At 30.7% G+C, this 18,003-nt stretch overlaps 1 long non-coding RNA gene across 1 annotated transcript; it reads right to left on the reverse strand.

The window, feature by feature from the left end:
- Positions 1–2,620: 2,620 nt before the first annotated feature.
- Positions 2,621–17,764, reverse strand: LOC126735191 (uncharacterized). Its single transcript, XR_007660346.1, has 2 exons — positions 17,225–17,764; positions 2,621–2,938 (listed from the first exon to the last, which is right to left on the reverse strand). It is a non-coding gene; the product is annotated as an uncharacterized LOC126735191 (long non-coding RNA).
- Positions 17,765–18,003: the final 239 nt, after the last annotated feature.

Genomic DNA, 18,003 nt, shown 5'->3' on the forward strand with positions numbered 1-18,003 from the left:
AAAATCTCAAAATATATAGAATTATATTTATTTATAGTTTTTCATGTCCATATTTTTAACGTAACATCTATTTTTAATGAGAGAAAAACAACAAAATCTTAATAAATAAAAAACTTACAAATAGAACAAAGGCTACTAGTACAATAATAATTAAGAAAAAAATCACTAATGAAATAAAAACCTTTAATGAACATTATGAAACATTTGACAATTTCTTAAAAAACGATAAAATTTAATGTTTAACATTAACAAATAAAACAAAAAATAAGAATCTGCAGCTGTCCCTTATATTCCCTCCAAGTTTCTATTCATTATTGAAATTATAGAAATAATCCACAAACCTATTATATATGTTTTAATTACTGATTATTGCAACCTTTTAACAATTTTAAGAAATTTTACATTTTCTATATAAATATACCCATTGGTATGTCTTAACTTATGTAGAAGGTATGTCTTAAAAAATAACGCAACAGTTTTACTTAGAAGGCCATGGCAAGAACAATAATTAAATATTTTGTAAATTAAGTCCTACAAATTATTAGAATGCAATGCGGACAATGTGGACTGCACAGGATGGCAGTCGTTATAAATCTTTATTTATAAGCACTACGTATATAGATTACGTAATGGCTACCTAATCATGATAAGTCACAGTTCTCGGACAAAAAGCGAATTTCTATTTCCGAAGGGTGTTGCGAAAATACTAGAAGAAAAAGGATATACATAAAAAATAACGAGTAGGATCGAACGAAAATCTCTCTTTGACTTTGACTAACTCTATCTTAATTTAAACAGAGAATTTGCAGCACAAAGTAAAAATCGGAATCAGAGATATAGACCACTATTACTGCAAGCAAGAGAAATTTAAGTTGCGGAAAAAGTAAAATAATTAACAATATCAAAATTACAACTAAATGAATTTATGACAGTAGTTACCCTATTAAGCTTGAATATTCGTAGCTTAAGACAATGGTTAGTTAAAACTGTAAATACTTTTTGGCTAAACAGTATTTAAAGATAAAATTACGATTTTATCCTCGAAGATAAAGATCGCAAACAAAAAAACTAAATTATCTAAAATCTGAAAAGAATATCTACTCTAAAAAATTTAAAAAAAAATCCAATTTCAAGGAAATCAAAATATTGTATTACTTTGATCAAAATATGTATTACTTTACTTTTAAACTAAAATATCCCTTACCATCCCAATTATCAATAACAATTCTATACAGGAGTAATGGCTTAAAAAAACTAACAGTCTGAGAAGTCAGTAATAAGGCACTATTTATGAATTATAAATTCTTCAACTCGCTCTTTATCCGCTTTAGGTTATCCAGATGAACGAGACAGGAGGTAGCAGAATGCAGGATAACATATTAGAGCTATGAAAAAAATTATCAAAGGAAGGTGATTCTTGATTCTGAGGCACTCTTAAATCTAAAAATCCGAAATACATAGAACCTATGTAAGCGCCGAAAAGCTTTTAGGACACCTTGTAAATATACGGAAAAAACCTAAACTGCCCCTGTTAAGATTTCTCGGAGTCTTAACTATAACCTACAACTAATAAATGAATAATTATATATAATAATAACAAATAATTATTTCTCATCATTTAAAAATATATCGGTTTATGATTTTCAATTAGAGGGTCAAGTCCCCCTATGTATACAAAGTGTATTCCGATAATATGGACTTGGTATAAATATTTCTTTAAATATCATTGAAAAAAATACATCATTGTAAAAAAAATAAAAGGGTTGCAACTCTTTTTAACATATGACATCACTCATACAGTTTTTTTCCCAATATAATATTTAAAAAAAACAGACTAATACAAGTTTTTGGAGCAAAATGAATCCAAGACATACCAAATCTTAAAAAAACTTATTTCTAACCCGATGCATTAAGAATTTAAAAACAATTTTTAATACTGAAGTATATATAATTAAGTCATTTTTAAAGAGTCTAGACATGGAAATCAAGAAGCATTAGGAAAGATTTGGTCGTTTTTATCAGACATACTTAACACATTAAACTCACAGCCCCTTTGGCATGACATTGTCTGATTTACAAAAAAATATGACATAACTAGGATAAAATTCTGCATCATCAAACTTAACAAAAACACAATTTTTTTCACCTATACTAGTATCACAAGTGCCCGGAGGCACCACCATATTACTATGACCATGAATTTTCTCTGAAATCAAAACTTCGCTTAAAATCATCACTTTTACATCGGCAAATCCATCGCAAAAGTTCATAGCGAATTTCGGTTTTGAAGTAAAATTGATCCCTTTGCCAAACTTATGACCCTTTTCAGCACCACTGAATCGCCAATCAAAATTGTATGTGCATATATTGTGCACATATTTAAGTTTAGTAGCATGAAAGAGCTTAAGAGGTTGCATGTGGTTGTACTTAAACTCTTGTTTCAATTGAAAGGACAGTCTTAAAAACGGGTTAAACACTTGTTGAATTTTCAAAACAATCATACTGGGAGGAAATAGTGAGGATATTTGTTGATATTTTATAGAGTTTAGATTGATATCTTTATATTCCACAATGTCTTCAGAACCCTTTAAGTCTATATTAAAAAAAAATTTGTCCAAAACAATTTTTATTGGTTGTTGTATTGCTCTTGGAGGACTAACACTTATTGGTCTTTCAATGGCTTTCATAAAAGGATTCGGATATAAAAATTGTGAGGAGAAATTATTCGTACTTTGCATACCGCTTCTTCTCCTAGTTGCGCTGCTGTGTGTTTTCTGATTTACATGATCATAAACACCCACATTTTCATCGTTTTGGAGCAGTCTTGTAGCTTGAACCAGTAGCAACTGAATATTTGACAATCCATCAATTCCAAATAAAGAGTTAAAAGAGCTCATTTTAAAAATTGAATTATACTGGTTGCAGTAATATTTCTTTCCTGAAAATAAAAGAAAAAGTTTTTTGTTAAGCTTCACGAGAATTCTAATAACTCATTCACTCTTAAAAAAAATATTATCTAAGTATAACTAATAATTTGGGGAATATCCAATAGCATCAACAAAGTATTTGTTCCTTTAAAGAGAAAACTAAGTATTAAAAAAGTTAGCACGAAACTGTTATCCTGTTTTTTGCTCTTCAGATAAAAATAAGCAGAAACATGTGTCGGCAGTTCAACCTTTATCATTTTTGCTTCCAGACATACGAAGTATCCCGACAATAATATATATTGTCTGAGATCTAATCTGCAGCTACGGGAAAGTGAGCGGACACAGTTGACAAATTTAATTCATAAAATGCCCAGAGGCATGTGAAATTTTACATGATCATGATCATAGAACAATAGACATTTATTAATAGAACACTGAAGGAAACGGAAACCCCTGTCATTGAATACTTTTATACCCAATCATCGAAAGATTTTTTTTCTACATTTTTTATGGGTGTACAATAAATTTTAAATTAAAATTACTTTCCGCCTAGATGAATTTCTCTTTTGAATTTGAGCGCTAGGCAAAATTTCAAAAATGTCCGAGTTCCTTTGATTCGATTGGCATAGATTTGATAGCCATACAATATGTTTATACTACCTTTACATTATTATTTAGTTTTTGTTTACTTAAGTGACTCGTGAAATTATTCGAAGTGGTAATTCCACTTCGAATAATTTTTCCACCATTGTTTTTAAGATAATTAAAAGATTTGATAAACTTATCTATTGTGCATTTTGTTGAACTTTTGAACCATTTTTATCAGTTATTTCTTTTATAATCATTCACGTATTCATTACAATAATGAGCTCAAAGTATAGTTTAAATAAATCTAAAACATTCAAGGTAAGATTCAAGAATATAGAGGGAAATGTTTTTTATTTTATTATCAATATATTGTAATTGATCATTCATGTAGACCAAACCTACCACTAAGACGTATCATCACTCAAGATAGATGCTTAACACTGACAAATGCTGAAGTCTCTATAAAGTATTCTATTAATTTGGATTTTGCCAAAGTGACTGCATAACTGAACTTAGAATGGCCGTGTAAAAACACTGTCTTACACTCTACAAATCTACAGTCTACTTGTCTGTGATTATGAGCAGCAAACAAGAATCATCTAATTTTGGCACATTATATGTAAAAAGGTAGTTATATCATATACACAATTATTATAAAACACCTTATATACCATTGAAAAAGAAACACTATGTGATTACTTGGAATAAATTACATAACACCTATGCAGTACTAGGCAACTTGGCCTCAGGGAATAGTTGCAAAGCCATTTGTGTCTAAGCCAACCTGATTTGGCCATAGAAATTTTTGGAACAGGCAGCGCAAATAACCAGTGACCAATCATTGTCTTCAACACTCATTACCAGAATGTCTGTGGCTTAGGAACACAGAGACTTTCTTAAATGATGATATTTATAATGATGAACTTGGCCTTACAGGCTACCATATTTACAGAAGTGATAGATATAGTCTGACAAGCAGTTGCACAAGAGGTGGGGGAGTGCTGGTAGCTGTTGGCTCGCATATTCAGTCTAAACAACTGTCTAGTTCATTTAGTGCTGTAGAACATATTTTCGTGCTTCTTAATGATATTAGCAAGAATAAAAAATTGCTCATATGTGTTATATATATACCTCCACCATCAAGAATTGAGCTGTATGATGGTTTTTGTTCTGCTTTGTCTTTGGTTTTAGATGAATTGTCAGAGAATTGTGATGTCATTGTTTGTGGTGATTTTAATTTGCCTGCCATCACTTGGCACACTGATTCTTTAGGATCAGAGCCGGAGGGTAAAATTACGGCACAGGTTCTGGCAGTGTCGGAGTGTATGGCATATTACAACTTGAGACAGATTAAGTCCACCTCTAATAGTAAAGGAGCTTATTTAGATCTAATATTTACCACATTTGATTCAAAAGCATTGTTGTCTGACAATCCTATACTGTAATTCCATATGATTCTTACCACCCGGCACTAACCATTCATTATGACTGTAATTCAGAAATTGAGCTCTCAAAGTACGATTATTATTATTACAATTTTAAGATGGCAGATTATACAGTTATTAATATGTGGTTAAGCAGTATTAATTGGGAGTAAGTTTTAAGTCGAACAAGTATTGAGTGTTCTGTGCAATTATTTTATGATTTGTTATATTATATAATTGATTGTAATGTACCGAAGATTAGATGTAAGTCTCCAACATTTCCTAAGTGGCAAGTGGCATGACCGCGCGTTGAAAGAATTAATTTCTGAGTAAGAGGAAGGCTCACAAAATATATAAGCAATGCAGTTCTCTGGTGAATTATAACACATTTTCTGAACTTGAGCAAAATGCAAAGAATATTCTAAGGTTTATTATAATGAATATACATATACTTAAACTTGAGGATAATGTTGTATGTATGTAAACTCCAAAAAAGAAAGTTATGGTAAACCAAATAACATGCACTTGGATCATAAAAGAGATGCATCATTTATTGTTGAAATAGCTGATTTGTTTTGTGAGCATTTTTCCATAGTTCAAGTAAGGGATGATGAAAATTATCTTCAAAATACTTGTGCTTATAATTCTAATTCTGTTGGCAATAGTTGCTGTAATGTACACATGTTATTGATGTTTTCCATTGAAAATTTAAATATTAATCTAAGTTGTGAGCCAGACGGAATTCCTGTTATTTTCTTGAAAAATACAAAGTGTGTACTATCAAATGTCTTGAAAAGACTCTTTACTAGATCTTTCAGTTTGGGTATTTGCCCTGTGCTCTGGAAACAGAGCTACATTACACCCATATTTAAAAATGGTGATGGTTCTGATGTCGTTAATTATAGAGCTATATCCAAAATGTCTCTTATATCGAAAATTTTGGAATCTCTTATTACTAAAGCTCTAACATCCCAATTTAATCATATGTTGATTCAGCAACAACACGGATTTATTAGGTTTAAATCAACTACATCTAACCTATTGGAATTTCAATCTACTGTGCTGGGAGCCCTGGAGAATCATTATCACATGGATACAATATACACTGACTTCTTGAAGGCTTTCGACCAAGTAAATCATTGTATTTTGATTCTACTTTTTTAGTATTTTGATTGAACTTAAAGTAATGGGAATTGGCGGTGCTCTACTCAATTGGTTGGGCAGTTATATTACAGGGCTAACCCAAGTAGTAAAACTGAGGAATGCCTTATCTAGAGAGATAACTGTTCATTCTGGTATTTCCCAAGGTGGACTCTTGTCCCCATTTCTGTTTAATTGTTTCATAAATTAATTAAATTAGCTGTATGGTGTTTTGACTTGTGATTTTTGAATGTATGCCGATGATTTGAAAATGTTTACAGAGGTCAAATCTATTAATGACTGCTTTAAGCTTCAGCAGGATCTTACATCTATCATGCAGTGGTGAAAATTGAATAAATTAATGCTTAATATAAATAAGTGTAAATCAATAGCTTTTCACCGCATAAGGAATCCAATTTTATTCCCATATGAGATTGGCAGTATTATTCTCGAAAGACCACAAGAGATAGAGGATCTTGGCGTCACCTTAGACCAAAAGCTTGCACTTGCTTCTCATGTTGCTTAGATATCCAACAAAGCTATAAAATTGTTTGGTTTTGTATTGAGATCCCTTAAATGATTTAATAATATGTATATCATTAGGGATGCTTATTGTGCTGTTGTAAGATCTGTATTGGAGTATGCTAGTACTGTGTGGTCACCATTTTATCAGTGCCACATCGATCCTCTGGAAAGGGTTCAAAGATGATTCATCGGCTACAAGTCGAATATTCCGGTAGATAATATTAATTATGATGACCTCTTTATGTTACTAAAACTCCCTAAATTAATAGACAGCCGAACTTATATAGATTTATGTACTTTATTTAAATTACTGAATGGTATGATCAATTATCCTAATCTCCTTGCACTAGTTAATTTTCGTGTACCTGTTAGGAGAAATAGATATGAGGTAACGTTTGGAACATAATTTCATAGAACTAACTAATGGTTTTAATAGGCCTCTTGATCGAATGTGTAGACTGGTCAATGATCTACCCAAGAAAATTGATCTTTCATATGCCTTTTTTGCAATTTAGGTCACAAATAAAGATTGATAATTTAAATTTAAGTATATCTTTTTGTTTTTTGGTTGGAGACACTTTTTAGTACATTGGAAGATTGTTGTTGTCAAAAAATAGCTCGTGTTTTAATTTATATTTCTTTATATATATTTTTTAATTTATATTTCTATTGTACTATACCTAAACGTTATTTATAACTCTTCTAATGTATTTATAAAATACTAAGATCTCTATTTATTATATTATTTTATACTTAAATTTTGTAAATGGGAATTCCGTCAATAAACTTTAATATTTTTACTATTTAACATCCAGGTCAAGCTGGGTGAACTCGAAAACTAGAATAATTTTTATCTGGTAATAACTTATAATTTGAGAAAACAATAGCAACTTGCATATGAACTAATGCTATTTGAACAAGACTGATTTCATTACATTACTTCAAAATAAATTTACTTATATTAGATATGTGTATATATCAAAATTACCAGTGATTTTTAAAGACAGTGTTGTCTAAAAAATTTGCTTGAGTATACATTTTCAAATTTTTAAGGAAGGAGATTATTAGAGACTGAAGGTGAAGGCTCTTAAGATGACATAGTCAATAATTAAAGTGTAAAAGAGTAAGAGTAGTTTAGAGAAATATTTTGTAAATAACGAAACATTTATTGCAGCAAAAAAATACTATATCACTTCCTCAGAAGAAATTAGAACCTAAGAAAAAACAAGTCTGGTGAGAAAAGAACTGCTTACAACATGCTTTACACTAGAAGTTATGGGATGGTTATTTGAGAAGGAACTTATATTTATTAAACATTAATAAAGTTAGTAATATCTAAAATACATTAAAATAAATGTAAATATTCAAACAAGTCTGGCTCAGTAATATTAACTTAAAGCATAGTCAAAGTCAAATTCAAAAATAGCTTTATTGTTACATAACATAATATGGTGTTAACAAAGCATTATATAAAACCTTAAAGATAGTTAACAACATAATCTTTTACAAAAATATAAAAATTTTAACAATTCTTACATACATAGAATATAGAACACACGCAACGCAATTAAAAAAGTAAAAGAAGAAAAAAAAAGAAAAAGCAGTAAGAAGTCACATCACGCTACGCAAAACTCTTCACAGTCAAAAAACTTGTCTAGAGAATAAAATGCTTTAGCAAGTAAAAGTTTCTTTATATTTTTCCTAAAACGTTTTCACAATTTATTAGCCTTATATAAAGGGGTAGATGGTTAAAAAGCCCTCTGCCCCCGTACACAATAGAGGACTTAATTTGCTCAGTTTTTGGGATAGGCAGAGGTAAAGAGAAGGTTGTTCGGAGATTGTAACCCGAGAAGGGGAAGCCAAGCTAATGGCGATATTTTTTGTGGATAAGACAAATAGTCTCTAAAATAAAAAGGCATGGCAATGTCAGGACAGAGTGTTTGAAAAATAATGCAATGGCTACGAAAGGGAGCTGCACACATGTAGCGTGGAACACATGACTCTTTTTTGCAAAATAAATAGAGAGCTGAACAAATACTGAGAGCACACACCCCAAAACACAATACCATATTTCAGATGAGACTCAATAAGGGGATGGTAGGCAATTTTAGCCACATCAAATCCCAGAGAATGTGTTATTACTCTAATAGCATAACAGTTGGATGATAGCTTCCCTATTAAAGAGGAGATATGATTTTCAAATTTTAATTGCTTATCAATTGTTGGACCCAAAAATGTGCATGTTTCAGAAGGATTTATGGTTTCATTTTGCAAAGTGACAGTTCCAAAGTTACATTTAAAAGTTAAAATATTAGTTTTAGAAATATTAAAAGTTAATCTATTAAATTCACACCATGACTTTACAAGAATTAAATCTTCATCAACAATTTTCATTAACCTCTTGGGGTCAGTGTCATGCCAAAATATTGTTGTATCATCCGCAAAGATAGTAAATTTGCCCCTAATTGGAATTTGAGAGATATCATTGACATATAGCAGGAACAACATTGGTCCAAGAACAGAACCCTGGGGTACACCCGCATCCATATCCAGACGGGATGACATATCATTGTCAAAGAATACCCTTTGTGTTCTTCCAGATAGGTAAGAACAAAACCAGTCGAGAGCAACTCCTCTGAATCCATAGGTTTCTAGCTTCTGCATCAGTATTCTGTGACTTACACAATCAAACGCCTTAGATAAGTCACAGAATACCGCCGCCGCACTCTCCCCAGCGTTCAACACGATGTACAGACTCTCAAAAAAATTGAAAATAGCATCAGATGTACCCAGTTTCGTCCGGAATCCAAATTGCTGATGGTTAAGAACATTATGCCGTTTCAGAAATTCGATCATCCTAGTTTTTACCAATCTCTCTACAAGCTTGCCAAGCGTGGGAAGCAGGGCTACTAATTTGATGGGTCATCATAGTTTCCACCCTTAAATAATGGTATAATCATGGCATCTTTAAGTAAATGTGGAAAGGACCCACTTGAAAGTGAAACATTTATCACCTCAGCCAAGGAATCAACGGTTGGTTGCGGTAGCGCTATTAGGTCCTTTAGTGACAGCCCATCCCATCCAGAAGAGTTCTTATTTTTCATTGAGGATAGAGCTTTCATTATTTCACTAGAATCTGTTGGTCTAAAGAAAAATGTTTCAGGCACCTTAATGTTGTGTAAGTATGAGCGCGGATCTCTAACAGACTGAGACAATAATATTAATAGACATTAATTTCAAAATGTAGTATTAATTTATGCATTAAAACTCATCCTTTTTCCGATCTTACATCTTCTGAATATACATTTTCTTCCCGATGTTTAGACGGACAGGATTAGGTTATTTAGGTATAATAACTTATTTAATATTATTTTTATGATTGTATTTAAATAAAAATCAATATATAAATTAAATACAGAGAGATAGATATATCTGTATATTTAACTTATAAAGAAAAACATGTAAAAAATATACATAAAGTCAGTTAGTAGAAGAACATAATAACAAAATTATAATAGAATACTGAAATTGACATTATTATGTCATGAAACCATGAACCTCTGAGTAACCTCACCTTTATTTAATTAATGACCATGTTGAAGAGAAAAATAATGAAAGTTATACCACTGCATATTCATTTTGCAAAATCAGCTTTTTATCGTATTCATATTTATATAGGAGTCCTGTTAAATGACCAAGAATGTTTGTAATAAAGGCAAATTTTTGTTCATTATAGCACTAGTTAAATGGATGAAAAGTTGTCTTGTTATTCTTTTATGACTTGTGTATTTCCACTACAAAAGTCTTTTAACTTATATTCAAAATCGCTTTTATTTCCTTGTTGCTATATCTACGACAAAATCAAAGCAATTTCTCAGGGATTTCACTATTTTTAGAGTGTAAAATAAAGACCTAAAGACATATTTCACAAACTTAAAAATTCCATAAATAATAAACTAAAATCATTGAAAAATTGGTATTTTAAAAATAAATGGATCCAAACCGCACAAAATACAAAAAAAGCAATGAAATACAATAAATTTATTTTTAAATAATATTTCTACAAAATGCGGTATTAACCAAATAGAAATAAATGGCCTACTAGAAAATATTGATAAGAACATCGCAAATTGGTTGAATAAATTTTTTACAGAATGTGGGTACGACCAAAATGATGCAGCAAAATTGTGATGAAATTATATGTATTAATAATGTATTCTTTGAACGAACAAATATCCATGAATTAAATAAACAACACCGGGACAAGATAAAATACTATGCATGAGTTAATTAGCATAATAAAAACCTGTTAAATATTCTGGTCCAGCTTATAAATAATTAATATTACATTATATTAATTACAAATAATTACAGACCTATATGATTAATACGTGTATTTTCAAAAATTATGGAAACTAATAAAAAAACCCATGAGGATGATAGATCTATGAATGATGTAGAAAAAAATATTTCATCATCAATATGGGTTTCTTAAAAATAGTAGCGCATTAAGTGCCACCATTGACCTAATGAACTATGTCTCAACTAACTTAGACCAGGGTAAAATTATAGCTGCAGTTTTTGGTCAATTTAAGAAAGGCTTTTGATGTGGTGAATCACAAACAAGCTGGAGAGAATGGGCTTGAGGGGACTTCCACTTTCCATGATTGGGTCATACTTAATAGAAAGCAATATGTATATGTGAATAATCAGGAAAGTGAGATATTAACATCTAATTGTGGTGTGCCACAGTGATCCAACTTTGCCCGCTGTTGTACTTATTGAATGTCCCGAGTCTCCAGGTAGCAGGACTGGATGCCCAGTATTATATGTTTGCTGATAACATTATGTTATTGTATACCAATGATAATTGTGATATACTATCAACTAAAGTAAATAATGATCTTACTAAATAGAGTCAATGGCTACTGCAGAATAACCTTAAAATCAATTTGGACAAGAGTAAGTATATTGTTTTTAAACAAAAAAATTAAAACATAAATTAAATTAAGTCTCAATGGGGTATATTTGGAAATGATCAGCAATATACAATATTTGGGACTTACACTGGATGAGAATCTTAATTGGAGTAACTGTATTGAACATATGAAAAATAAAACAATACCTTTCACTGGAGCTCTGGAGCTTTTTACAAATATAAACAGTCCTAAAATATTTAGCTGCATTACGCAGCTAATATTTATTTATTTATTTATTTATTTATGTATTTATTTATTGTTTCACTAAACAAATTAACTACAATATTTATATAACTTAGCATAGTATTTTCTTGGTTGAACAATGGGTCCTATAGAATTGCAGCCATTCAGTTACTTTCCTACAAGAATTATGAATATAAGAAATGGTTTACTTGATAAATCTTGCTTTCAACTGCTTCCTTTACTAGATAACCATATGTACACATATTCACTAAAATATATTAATACATTAATACAGAAGTAGGGAGCAAATGTTTTTAAAACCATGAGCAGGCGGGTACCACATGTTTACTAGATACTAGAGACCTTAACATTAAAAAATTGGAAGGAAAGAAAAAAAGAAATCAGACATCTTGATGCCGTGGGGCTAGAAGAAGCTATTTTATTAAAACGTTGCCAAAATATAAATCAGATGATTGATCGAGATTAAGTTTAAGCATGTAATGATCATTGGTGATGTTTAAAAAATTTGACAAATCGGAATTTATATAATTTACAGCTAACTGAGCCTTGTTTAAACGAAAGGAGAAATATAACTGCGTATCGTCGGCGTAAAAGTGAGATTTGCAATTTTTGATACAGGAAGTAAGTTAACAATATAAATGGTATAAAACAAAGGGCGAATTATGCTACCTTGTTAGTACCACTAGTAATCAGACTGGATTCATTTATTTTATTTATTTATTTACTTACGGCAAACCATTTACAATAAATACTGTGTCTTAATAGTATAAATCAAGATGAACAGACATGTCACCACAGCATAAGTCTACATATTAGTAAAAATTGCCTAAGCAGCTTATAACGGCCCAAAACTTAAAACAAGTACCCAAATAAATTAAAATCAATACACATAAAAATTTACTTGTTAATAAATAGTACAAATTATTTAAACAAGTTGTAAGTAGGTGGGTACTACAAAATGTTCTTTAAATCTCATTTAAAGTAAGGGCGATACGAATCGGTTTTTTGACTGTATAAACCTTTTTGGTATTTAACATGAATAGATGATTTGATATTAGCCTTAGACACCAAATGTGAAATGGGCTCATTGAGGCCATAGTTAGTCTGATGGAACGGAAGAAAAAAACTTTCGCTTTGTCTAATTCCAGAGGGTATCTTCAACTTAACTAGGGTCAACAATTGGGGACAGTCAATGATCGCATTGACAACCCAATGCAAGAAACACATGTCAATTAGGGTTCTCCTTCGAAAGAATGTAAATTATTTCTCTTTAAATTTACATTCTTTCGATTGATATTCCTCTCTCCAATAACCAGACCTGAAAGCCACAACCGTTAAATATTTATTCTGCACTCTTTCTATTGCTTGGTTAAAAATTACATTGGCTGATTCGCTGACCTACATTTTCAACTTTATAACACAAATTCCTGAAATTTGGAAGACTGCTAAAATAATATCTATTTTAAAAGCTGGGGACTCAAATCAAATCGTGAACTACAGGCGAATCGCATTACTCGGTAACTTTTGAAAAATTTTCGAAATTATCCTGAATCGGTCGCTATTTAGTAACGCAAAAGAACTCATCTCTGTAAACCAGCATGGATTTTTTAGCGGGCGATCTTGTGTTACTAACTTATCCTGTCTTTCTAGCCACATCTGTGAATCACTTGATGTTAATACTCAAGTCGATGTTATTTATACCGACTTCCAAAAAGCCTTTAATCACATAGATCTGCTGCATAAATTAACTCAGTATGGTTTTTCAGAGAGATTATTTAATTTATTTCTTCGACCTGTTAAATATGACCTAAAGAACAGTATTTCAACCTCCCCAAAACCATAATATGATAGCTTGGCACACATCAACTAATGATCTATAACATCAAAGGCTTTAGAGTAGTCTATCAAAATCAATATACCAGCCATTTGTGTATCTTGAATTTTTACAATGTTGTACTAATTGATAGTCCTGTACTTCTTTCTGGTGTATGTTTCATGGTGCCTATAGGCTTAATGTTAGACATCCTCTTTCTTTCTGCCAAGGCCTCATATCACCTTGACATCGCCGCTATATACAATATGCGCTACATTTAATCGGATCTGTCACATGTGTGATATAAATTTCTCTCCGGTTCATGTGATTGTCGATATCTTGGTGGATCATTACTCTTGGGATTAAGACCCATGTGTTTAAGTTATAGTTAGTAGGTATATTGCAGTTAATTTAATTTAATTTAATTTTGTTGAATATGTGATTATCTTGTTAAAAGCCGAAATTTAAGGTTGTTTCCAATAATGTGCTATACAGTGCTTTCATTTTAAAACCATCCACCCTTAATAACTTTCTTCAAAAAAAAAAAAAAAAAAAAAAAACACGTCAAATTAGATATACAGGGGGACCTTTAATTATGCATTTACTGAAGTTCTGTCAATCACCTCCTCACCTCCAGCTAACCTCACTTTAATATGTCAAATGGGAACCCCCATCGTGTGATACATCATAGTAAGGAGCGTAAAATTCTCTATTCAACGGTACCAAAAAAAATTAAATCGGTAAATGTGTAAGCAAATAGTTAGCGAAAATGTCTAGAAATAATGAATATTTTATTCACGCCAAACTTCGGGCTTTTAAATGAATACTTTTAGTGTGGTACCTACATCATTTTAAAATTCTTACATTTTTTATAATCGATCATCAAAAAAAATACAAGCAATTTAGAAGTTAAAATGTGTGGTAACAAACAGTACATTTAGTTCAAGCAAATTATTTATTTTTTTAAGTAAAGAATGTGTACGTTAGTAAAGAATGTGTACGTTATTTGCGAGAAAAAAGAGTGTCTTCAATTTTTTTGCAAAAATCTTTGCAGTCTTATAACTTTGTATGTGTATTTATTTCACTTATATTTTTTGCAAAACCTACCTAATAGGTACAAAAAAACACTGCAATACCTTACATTTTTAAGGCGTTTAAAAAGCAGGCGATTTATTATTGTTAAAACTGTCAGTTTGACGCGTGCAATTTTTCAATTATAGTTAAAACAGTGAGTTAATAAAATGGTGTATACGCTAGCCAAAAGAATAGAAATAATTTTCCTTTATGGAGCTCAAGATCGGTGTGCTCGCAGAACCGCGAGAGCATTTAATGAAAGGTATCAAGATAAAAACATGAGCCATAAATATGTATTAGAATTGATACGAAGAAAAAATATGAAAACAGAGTTGTCGATGAAGCATGCCAAGTTGAAGTACTAGGACAATTTGCTATGGATCCAACTTTGTCTATACCAAAGGCCTCAAAACTAACAAATATTTCCACTGGTTCCGTACATAAAGTTTTAAAAAAAAAAGTTCTTTCCTTATAAAATTCATATTCTTCATGAACTCGGAGAAGATGATTTTGATAGGAGAATTCAATTTTGTAAAGTGATGTGCCAGCGAATTGACGACGATCCCCATTTATTGAAGAACGTTTGCTTCAGTGACGAATCGACCTTTTTTTTAAATGGCCTGGTGAACAGACATAACTGTAGATACTGGGATAATGAAAATCCGCATGTTTTTCGGGAAGGCCATACCCAATATCCCCAAAAAATTAATGTTTGGGCAGGAATTTATGGGAATGAAATAATCGGGCCATTTTTTTTGGAAGAAATTTATTTAAACCTTTTAGAAAATGCAATATACCCTTCCATCATCCAATCTATGGAAAATCAAGTAGATCAACATGGTGCTATATTATTGAATGAAAATAATATACATTTTCAGCAGGATGGAGCTCCTGCACACTATACTTTGGTAGTTCGAGAGTGGCTTGATGAAAATTTTCGAGAAAAGTGGATTGGCAGACGTGGTGCAATCGAATGGCCTGCGCGGTCTCCGGACCTAACCCCACTAGACTTTTTTCTTTGGGGCTACTTAAAAAGCAAAGTTTATAAAACCCTACCTGAGAGTTTTGAGAATTTAAAAAATAGAAAATTTCAAGAATGCATAGAAATTATCGGGCAGACCCTTGCCAATGTTCGTAAGGAGTTTGAAAATAGGCTTTTTTATTGTTTTGCTAATAACGGCCCGCATTTTGAACATATAATAAAATAAATTTGTTAAACTAATTAAGTTTGTTTTTCTACCCTACCAATTTACACTCAATTGCTTCTTGGTCAATCAATTTTATTTTTTTTTACAACCATTGTTAGCTTAATGAATGCCCTTTAAAATAATGTATCACACCATGGGGTAGCCATTTGACATACCAAAGTTTGGCATAAATAAAATATTCATTATTTTTAGATTTCATTTTTTTTTGGTACCGTTGAATAGAGAATTTTATGCTCCTTACTACGATGTATCACACGATGGGGGTTCCCATTTGACATATTAAAGTGAGGTTAGCTAGGTGAGGAGGTAATTGACAGAACTTGCATAATTAAACGTCCCCCTGTATATTTAATTTGACGTGTTTTTTTTTTCTTTTTAAGAAAGTCATTAAGGGTGGATCATTTTGAAATGAAAGCACTGTATAAAAAAATAAAGTAAATGCCAAAATTAATGGTTTGGACAGTTTAAATAGGCATGTAAAAGATTTAAGTTATAAAATGCAATGAAATCTATTTTTCCGTGATTACTTAATTAAAAATTAAAACTTTGAATGCATTCATAGCACCCTATTTTAAAATTAAAAAAAAATATTTTTTCTATGAGTATAAATCAAAAAGTAGTAAATACAATATCATTGTTTTCAGAATATTATTTTTTATCAAAATACATAATAATATACCAAGTGTTCCATTTAAAATAAGAAAGTTACTATCATTTTCTGTTAAACCGGAAGTAATGGAAAACAATAGAATATGTCAAAAGATGCTCTTATAACTATGTTATCATCATAACATATTTTTGTCTTTATCTTGAAAAGTAACAAAGTTATTTAGTGTTCCCTTTTTTCTGTGTCACTCGGTATAGCTTCTTGAAAACCTGTATATTTTTAAATGCTTAGTCTATGTATATTGAAATTGTATTCTTGCAATATTAGGAAAAAATTAAAAATGCTTTAAATGTCAAATCATGTAAAAGAGAGAAATTTGACTGAACTATTTACACTCTATTTCCAATATAAACACAATTTTCAACACATTCAAATATGAGAACCAGAGATTCAGATAATAGTTCTATTAAAAATTAAGTTTAAAAATTGTCTATTATTCAATCAATAATGCTTTATAGTCATTATAAACATGGCCAAGTTGTAAGGCCAATATTAATTATAGTTAGAAGGAACAAATTCAACAAATCACATTAAGCTTCAACTAAACAAATAGCAATATGGTCAAAATATAAAAACACTAATTCAAATGAATTAAATTTTAATATTCAACTAAACTATAATAATGTAAAGTATTTTTAAAGCAAGCTTACTATAATAACAATACTAGAAACTTACTGTTTATGAAAGCTAGATCTTCTTTATTTGGTCTTGAATTTAGGACACATTCAATTTATAGTCATCTTACAGGTACTAAAATTTCAGGGAGAATTTGCTAACAAAGTGGCAGTATACACAAAAATCCCATAAATACTTGAGTGAAGTACCTACGTACAGAATTTTCGTAAACTGGTGAATTTTTCATTTATCCAAATTGATAACATTATCAGTCAGGATTAGAAATCTAAATCTATCATTATCAAAACAAAAACAAAATGCACTTATCCAAATCCATCTTATTCTAAGAAAAATAATAAATATTATGATTCCATCTCTTTCTACTTCTGTTTTGAATTTGATGACTGACGTCACTGACGAATTACTTATTACTAGATAGAAACACTGGGGGGAGAGAGACACATAGCCATATTTTTATTTTGTGTTGTCTTCTCTCTCTTCTAAACGTAAACAGACAACCACAGAAAAGAAACAAGCACCGATAAATCAGGTTTCTCTATATAAGTAGCGGAAATGCGGAACGGAACGACAGATGTCAACGCATGAACTATGGTAAAAAAAAGTCCAAAAAATTTACGAGGGATAATTTTTAGATTCTGCAAACAAAAATTAAATAGCACACTAAATAAAAACATTTGCTTTTCTATATTACCGTACATTTTTAGATAAAATATAATGTATAACACTCACCTGCAAATTTTACATTATGTTTATTACCTATAACAAATTATATGCAAAATACGTGGATGAATTTCTAAAATTAATGGACTAAATTTCTG

Source organism: Anthonomus grandis, chromosome 4 (assembly GCF_022605725.1).
Source record: "Anthonomus grandis grandis chromosome 4, icAntGran1.3, whole genome shotgun sequence".
Classification (NCBI taxonomy): domain Eukaryota; kingdom Metazoa; phylum Arthropoda; class Insecta; order Coleoptera; family Curculionidae; genus Anthonomus; species Anthonomus grandis.